Here is a 7,425-nt window from a genome sequence, read left to right as displayed (position 1 = left end):
TACCTCATGGGGGCTCGAATAATTTGAAATTTTCCCTGGTCATCTTTGAATTGTTGTTGTTTCTTCCCGATAAATTCAAGGACATCAATGAATAAACTTCACATTTTTCTTGAGTGAGAGGAGGTGGAGATTGTACCTTCTTTTCTTGAGGTGTTCGATGGGAGTGAGTGATACCGTTCTTCTTCTTTCCCCGAACCTCCCTCCAAATTTTTTTCAACATTAAATCTTTCTTTTCTTTTTCTTTGGCATTGGTACACATAACTTTCTCCTTTGGCTTCTTCAAATTGGAACTTGGAAGAGAAGAGTGAGGTTCTTCTTGATCTTCATTTCCTAGCTATTCCAAGTATTCATCCAATGGGTTTAATGATAGCACCTCCTGCACACAATCAAAAATTAAAAGTTCAGTTTCATCAACAAAGTAAAGCATGTCATTATGGTCTAAAGAGTGCATCATGGCCACCGGTAGAGTGTACACTGCTTCTCCTCACCAACTCTTAATGTTAATTTTCCTCCTTTAAGATCAATTAGGGCACCGGAGGTAGTAAGGAATGGCTGACCAAGGATTAACAGGGTCTCAATGTCTTCATCAATATCCATGATGACAAAATCCATAGAAAATACAAATTTGTCCACCTGGACAATCACATCTTCTACAATCCCACGAGGCTTCCATGTTGAACGATTCGCCAATTGTTGAATCATTCTCGTGGGTCTAAGTTCATCAAGACCAAACTTCACGATACATGGTGTAGGGCATAACATTAATGCTTGCCCCCGAGTCCGCTAGAGCATTTTCTTGAACCCCACCCTCAAGTACACATGGGATTATGAAGCTTCTTGGATCTTTCAATTTTTTTGGGAGCGTTTTCACCAAAATGGACGAGCAATTTCCCGTGAGTGCAACTGTGCCTTCTTCTTCCAATTTTCTCTTGTCTGTTAGCAATTCCTTTGAAAACTTGGCATACTTGGGCATTAGAGTTAAAGCTTCCACAATCGAGATGTTTATGTGGAGTTGCTTGAAGATATTGACAAATTTTATGAATTGAGCATCCTCCTTATATTGCTTCAATCTGGCCGGATAGGGAATTGGAGGTTTGTTTTCGGACGGCTTTGAAGAACACTTTTGTGGACTTTCCTTATCTTCACTTCGCTTGCTTTTCTCGATAACTTTCTCCACTATATTAGGGTCTTCCACTTCGGCTACCCTAGTCTCCTTGACACTTGGGTCAACTCCGACCCTTGTCTCAACCTGCTTCCCGCTTTTAAGGGCAATAGCCTTCAAGCGCTCTCTTGGGTTCTCCTCAGTGTTCCTAGGAAGACTGCCTAAAGGTCGCTAAATTGGAGAGGGTTGAGAGGATGAGTCGAGATGTAGCAGAGCGTCCCCTTTCTCCTCTGGTGTGATCTATCCTACCTCCACGTTCCAAGAGTTCTTTGCGGCCATAGTAGAGTGAATAAACTAAGCGATGACTTTCCGCTAGGGCTTAGTTGCAAGTGTAATGGAGTGAAGCGTTGAAGTAATTTTAGCATCTAGGCCTTAATTGTGGCTAGGGATCTTTCACCTGGACCAAAGGGTTAGGTCTATACATAGGAATAGGGTTTATTATTTGGAATCGCTGGAGCTTATTGCAATTCTATACGAGTGCAAGGTGTTGAGATTGTTCGGTTTCTCCTCCGGGACATGTATAGAGTTAGGCATGGTTGACCTTAGATTTAGGACTATGCAATTAAGGATTTCCACGACTCACTATTGCATTAATTAGGAAGCATAATAGAGGTTTCCTACACTTGAAACAATTGTCCTGGGCGAAACAATATCTGGGTACCCCATCTTTATCGATTGCCTTACCTTCTCCTTGACTTGTGTTCTCCATCTTGTTGTTTTTACTTTTGAAAATTGAATCTTGTCACACATATCACTATTCATATTCCACATTAGTTAAGAAACAGCTTAAGTGTCTTTATTCCCTACCCTCTTTGGATACGATACCCACTCATTGGGATTATTACTTCGACACCCGTGCACTTGCGGTTTACACGCATATACAGACGTGTCAAGTTTTTGGCGCCGTTGCTGGGGAATGGGCATTTAGAGATACTTTGCACTTTGTTTTCTTAGCTATTCATTTATTCATTCTATTTCATATTTTCTTATTCTATCATCGTTCTGATTTCTTTTTCTTTCTTTTTGTGTGCAGCTCCAGGTTATGACCCGAGGGAACCCCTCCATTTTGATTAAAGGAGATCCCGAGCTTGAACATACACTTAGAAGAAAAGGGAAATAACCTGTGTAATAACAGTCTAATTTAGCTGATTTGGAAGTAAAAGAATATGAAAATATGGCAGAACAGAATTAGCAGTAGTGGACATTATCCGATCATGCCAGACCTTCAATATTAGGGACACAATCGAGCATTCTAAGTCCCCCGATTATAGCTCAGAAGTTCGAGTTAAAGCCAACATTCATCCATATGTTGCAGCAATCCACACAGTTCAATTGTTTGGCCGATGAGGATCCAAGCAGTTATATAGAGAACTTTCTCGATGTGTATGATATGCTGAAGATAAATTGGGTAACGGATGATGCCATTGAGTTGAGAGCCTTCCCATTTTCCTTGAAAGGAAGAGTCAAGCAGTGGCTACAGTCATTACCTAGAGCATCAATGACCACATGGGAGGAGATGGTAGAAGCTTTTCTTTGCCGTTATTTCCCTCCCGAAAAATCTGCAATACTTAGGAATGAGATCTCATCCTTTGTACAATTGGAATTGGAGTCTCTATTTGAGACGTGGGAAAGGTTCAAGGAGCTTCTGAGAAAGTGCCCATAACACGGATTCCTTGGGTGGATGATTGTTCAGACCTTTTACAACTATCTGAATCCGAGTACAAAGCAACTCTTGGATGCGGTAGCTAGAGGTACCTTAGGTAGCAAGACCCCCGGTGAGACCCATCAATTAATTGAAGAAATGGGGTTAACCAGCTACCAATGTAATGCCAGGGAGAAGAAAAAGTTGGCCGGTGTCCATGAGATAGATGCAGTGACTTCGTTGGTGGCTCAAGTGGAATCTTTGAGTAAGAAGTTAGATCTTCTAACTTCGAACAGTAGCGGCCTTGATTACTTGCACCTGGTGTGGTAGAGGACATGCTGCTTCCGATTGCCCGATATCTATTGGTGATGAATCTTCGGCTGAGAACGTCGATTTTGTAGGTAATGGCATGAGGACTCAAGGGAACCCATACAACAACACCTACAATCCAGGTTGGAAGAATCATCCCAATTTCTCATGGAGCAACCAAGGTCCACAAAAGGCCATGGGGCAACCGGGTTTCCAACAACAAGGCCCAAATGTGAAAAACAGAGTTTCAGGTTTGTAGACCCGAATGACCGATTTGGAGAAGGCTTGACTAGGTTTGTGCAATCGTCAAATACAAGGTTTGAATCAGTTGAGGCTACACTTCACAACCATACCGCCTCCTTACATAATCTTGAAAATCAAGTGGGACAGATTGCGAAGTCCTTATCAGAAATGCCTTATAGAAGTTTGCCGAGCAATACTGAGACCAACCCTAGAGAGCATGTGAAGGCGATCAATTTGAGAAGTGGTCATGAGGTCGACGCTATGCTTCCGAGTGAGAAGCCAAATGAACACGCACCCAAGATTATAGAGATTGAAGAGGGAACAAGCAAAGAGAAAGAGGTGGCACCCCCACCTTTCAAGCCAAGGATCCCTTATATCTCTAGATTAAAGAATGACCAAGAGGATGAACATTACAAGAAGTTCCTGAGTTTGTTCAAACAACTCCACATTAATATTCCATTTGTTAAGGCATTGGCCCAAATGCCTAAGTATGCAAAATTCTTGAAAGACTTGTTTACCAACAAAAGGAAGTTGGAGGAGAGTGCTTCAGTGATCTTAGATGCGCCTTGCTCGGCGGTCTTGCAAAAGTTTATGCCAAACAAGAAGAAAAACCCTGGAAGCTTCATCATTCCATGTAATATTGGCAATCTAGGTGAAGAAATGGCATTGGTGGACTCAGGGGCTAGCATCAACATCATGCCATACACCTTCTTTCAAAAGCTAAGCTTGGGCGAGCCTAGACCTACTCAAATGACTTTGCAACTAGCGGACCGAACGGTGAGACATCCGAGAGGCATTATCGAGGACATGCTCGTCAAGGTGGACAAGTACATTTTTCTAGTTGACTTCATAGTGCTAGACGTCGATGAGGACGCGGATGTACCCTTGATACTTGGAAGGCCATTTTTACGGACTTCCAAGGCATTGATTGACATGGATAGCAGAGAGCTAACTTTGAGAGTTGGAGATGACAAGCTCACATAACGCCTTACTGTAGCCATGCGGCATTCTCTTGATTTCGATGATACTTTGTATTTTCTAGATGCTTCTAATGAGATTATCGATGAATACATGTAAGAAATGTTCAATCCGGATCCATACGAAGGCTTGTTCACCAAGAGGAGGACATTGAAGAAATAATGATGCTTGGTTTGACAGAAGAAGGACCATCTACCCAGGGGATCTTGAAGAAGGTGCTCCGAAAATTGAAGAGGGCTAGGAGACGCCACTGAAAACACTCCAAAGCTGTTTTAGATGTGCGTGAACCAAACAAATTGGGTTAACCATTTCTAGGTGGTCCAAAGCCTGACAAATCAGCCATTACCCTTAAGAGATTTTCTCATTATGTTTCCAAGCCATGAATAAGAAGGCAACTTTCATCTATGAGCCCCTATGAGGTGAGATAAGGTATGTCAAGCTAAGTGACATTAAACAATCGCTTCTTGAAGGCAACCCAAGTGTTTACTATTTTCCTAATTTGGTAGTTTAGTGTTGCTTGAATAAATTGTTGAGTGTTTGTGTCTTGATGTTTTATATTTCTATTGTGATTTTATCATGGGTTTTCAAGTTCATTGTTTGTTTTCATGTGAGTTTGGCGAAGTTTTGGTCATTTGAGCTATTTCTCATGTTTTTCACTGGTAAAACATGCATAATAGGGCATGCTTTGAGTGTGTAAACATGTTCAGAAATTTTCTGCAGAGCTTGCAGAATTTTCTAAGGCATCCTGAGAAAACACACGGGCTTATGGAATTAACACACGCCCATGGTTTTGTATTACAAGCTCATCCAGAGAAGGCACATGGGGCGTGGACTCGCCCCAGTTAATGACCATGCAAACCCTCGCACGACCGTGGGTAATTTCCGCACGGGCGTGTGAAGTCTTGCAGAGACTGGCGGATTTTCCCAAAAGCACAGAGGGGAGTGGACTCGCCCCTATGATCGACCTTGTGAAAATCGCATGGGAGTTGTTAATTTCCACGCGCCCGTGCGAAACTCTACAGAGGAGCTATCTTCATCCCGAGAAGTCATAGTGGTGTACTCTTGCCCCTGTGAGTTGGCCTTGTGAATGCCCACGCCCGTGTGGAATTTCCACATGGGCGTGCGGAATACTTAGCAATTTTTCTCAGATGTCCAGAGCAGCCATAGGGGCGTGCAACTGCCCTTGTGGGTCCGGCTCACGGGCGTGGGTATTTTTCACATGGCCATGTATTTGCGTTCTGAGGCAGTGAGTGTTTTCCCAAGAGCACACAGGGGCATGCACCTACCCTTGTGAAGCTTTCCTGTGGAGGTACACGGGCGTGTGTAATTTTCACACGCAAGTGTGGATGTACAGAACTCCAAGAGGCGCGAGTCCTTTTAATAGGATTATCGTTCCCTCTTCACCCTAAAATCCTCCAATTGTCTGAAAGAACTTCTACATTGTTTCCCAACCTCATATCGCCAGTTTGGAAGGATTTTGCTTGGTTTTCCGGCCGTTTTCAAAGCTTTCTCATCTCAACTCGACGGTAAGCCCAATCTTTGATTTCGTTCGCATATTCATGATTTTCATCGATGAAACTAGTCAATAATGCTTTGTTTCTTCAATTATACTTATTATTTATATTTACAACGAAGTAAAGGCGTTCTAATGGTATATTTGTGGAGTTTAAAGCATGGCTGTGTGTTTGTTCATGGCCAGTGGATCCACATGGTCGTGTGGAAATTTCGCACGACCGTGTGGATTCCTGCAGCTATGTTTAATTGACTAGTTTGATCAATTCTCTTCCAACTTTTGCTGACTATGGCACCCAGGTCAAAGAAGAAAACTGGTAAGCATCCGCGAGAGTCGTTTCCTGAGTCCGAGAGCAAGAGATTCACTATCCCCGAGCATCAAGCTTGTTTTCAGCATTTGTCGAGACTTCGGTTTGGACAGACTCGGTTCTTGGACACGAGTATATTGAGAGATTTGTAGTAGGGGAATGAGTTAGCTGATGAGGTCTAGGATCTCGTTTTATTGGTGGTCGGAGGCAGTTATTGTCGATTTGAGAGCCAGCCATCCGAGAGCTTACACTGGAGGTTCTGTCAACATTCGAGTTCGATAGATCTTATGCGAGATTTGACAACCTCGACATAGTTTTGTTCAGAGCACTTGGACATCACTATAGTTTGAGTATCACTCAGTTTTTGGTTCGGCTCAGCTTATACAAGGAGTCATTTACAGACACTAAGGAGTACTCTCAGTTACTGATAGATTATCCTAGAGCTCTGACACCACAGATAGCTTACAGAGCATTATTTGGTCAGGCCTAGTATAAGCCGGGGGTGTCCAAGGCCACGTGCCTTTCCCAACCGGCATACCGATATCTACATGCCATCATTAGCAGGTCGGTGAATGGCCATGGTGATAGCACTAGCGTTCTGAGCCAATAGGAGCTTCTTTGCTTGTAGTCGATAATACAACGCACACCGATCCATCTAGGGCATATCGTCACTGAGTACATTCGACATCAGGGCTAGTATGCCAGATTGGGAGCGATCTTCTCGGGTCCATACATTATGTGATTAGCTCTTGGTATGGGTCTCTTAGGTGAGATTTGCGGGGCTGAGAAGACGAGTATACCTGCGCCCCTGAGCCTGGAGATGATGACACTGATCAGCATGGTTCGAAGGGTTCAGACAGGGGTTGACAAGGTCCCCTTGTGTATATCCCGCAAGTGCATGGGTTTGTCGAAGTAATAATCCCGGATGAGCGGGTATTGAATCCACAGGGAATAGGGAATATAAACACTTAATCTGCTTTTTAGATATGTGAAAGATTAGTAGTGATAAGTGTGTTAATGATTCAATTCTCAAAAGTAAAAACAATGAGTAAGAAAGCACGAGTAAAGGAGGAGGTAAGGCAATCGATAAAGATGGGGTACTTTGATAATGCTCCGCCTAGGACAATCGTTTCAAGTCCAAGAACCCACTATTATGCTTCCTAATCAATGCAATGGTGAGTCATGGAAATCCTTAAATACATAGTCCCAAACCTAAGGTAAACTATGCCTAACTCTATACATGTCCTGGAGGAGAGATTAGATAACCTCTC

At 43.0% G+C, this 7,425-nt stretch overlaps 1 non-coding gene across 1 annotated transcript; it reads right to left on the bottom strand.

Moving 5' to 3' along the window:
• Positions 1–2,726: 2,726 nt before the first annotated feature.
• Positions 2,727–2,833, bottom strand: LOC120269592. The gene has a single exon (XR_005539240.1). It is a non-coding gene; the product is annotated as a small nucleolar RNA R71 (small nucleolar RNA).
• Positions 2,834–7,425: the final 4,592 nt, after the last annotated feature.

Source organism: Dioscorea cayenensis, chromosome 9 (assembly GCF_009730915.1).
Source record: "Dioscorea cayenensis subsp. rotundata cultivar TDr96_F1 chromosome 9, TDr96_F1_v2_PseudoChromosome.rev07_lg8_w22 25.fasta, whole genome shotgun sequence".
NCBI classification, from domain to species: Eukaryota; Viridiplantae; Streptophyta; class Magnoliopsida; order Dioscoreales; family Dioscoreaceae; genus Dioscorea; species Dioscorea cayenensis.
Note: the sequence above shows the minus strand (reverse complement) of the source record. Positions and strands in the feature narration are given on the sequence as shown.